The following is a 1,151-nucleotide window of genomic DNA, read 5'->3' as shown; positions in this document are numbered from 1 at the left end:
ACGCAGGGCTTGGGCCGGAGCTTTTCCAAAGTGCAGTTTTGTTCTAAAACCCAGCATTTCTGACAGCACAAGTTAACGAGCCCCCAAGTGAATTCACAGAGTATTAATGGGAAAGTTCTACCCAGAACTTCACTGCTCAGGGGAAAAAAAAAAAAAGGCTCTTACCCTACTTTAAGGGCGAGTGTGGCCCTTTGATGTGGACCTGTATCTTATAAAGCCCCCTCTGAGGAGGGGGAGCTAGTGTAACCTGGAGCCTGCAGATGGCCTGCAATTGGCCAGGCACATGCTCCCCCAGAGGGGCTGGTGGGCCATGCACCACCGAGGCGCATCCAGCACTCACACGAGTGTGAAGGACAGCTCCTGAGGAGCACAGTCCCCTTTCCCCAACAGCCACCCAGGCCCTTGAAGGACAGAAAGGCTCCGAATGTGCCTTCGGCTTCCAGCTCGGGTGTGGGGTGAGATCTGCCATAAGTGGAGGCCTTGCAGTCAGTCCTGCCTGTCAAGGGAAAGGAGTCACCCACATTCCTGAGTGCCCCGGGAGGCCACACTCCCCAGGCAGGTACTGGGATAGGAGGACTTCTGCTAAGGGATCAAAAGGACCCTGAGAAAGGGGAGTGGAGGAGGGGTGCCCTGGTGAGGGTCCACATTGCTGCCGGCGGGGGTGACTTCGGGCTCCAGGTGCACGGTTAGCAGTGGAGGAGCGGGCACTCATCCAGGATCCACGGGGCCCCGGGTGGCGTCTGGAGGCCCACAGCCCAGCTGAGTGCCCGATCTGCTGCCTTTCCAGCCATGGACCTGCGGCTGTGACCGCCCTCCCCCGCCTCACTTCCCCGGCCTGTCCAGCTGGGATGGCGAGTGGAGTCCGTCACGGAGCCCGTCCAGCCCGTGGCCTTGGGTGGCACGGCCGTGGGAACTGCCCCTCGGTACTGGGGGCCGGAGTCCCCTGCGCTTTGCTCAGGGAGAGGGNTATATGGCAAGTCTGGGACCTGAGTCTGGAATCTGGCTCCAAGGGACACGCTGACAGCTACGGTGACTAAGGTGTATGTGACTGATCATGTGTATTTGTCCTTCTAGTTCTCACAACTGCCCCAGGAGGAGATGTGGTTGTTACCCCCATTTTCTAGCTGGGAAGACTGAGGATGTGAGAGGCT

Source organism: Marmota marmota, unplaced genomic scaffold, assembly GCF_001458135.2.
Source record: "Marmota marmota marmota unplaced genomic scaffold, marMar, whole genome shotgun sequence".
Classification (NCBI taxonomy): Eukaryota; Metazoa; Chordata; class Mammalia; order Rodentia; family Sciuridae; genus Marmota; species Marmota marmota.
This window is presented reverse-complemented; position numbering follows the sequence as displayed.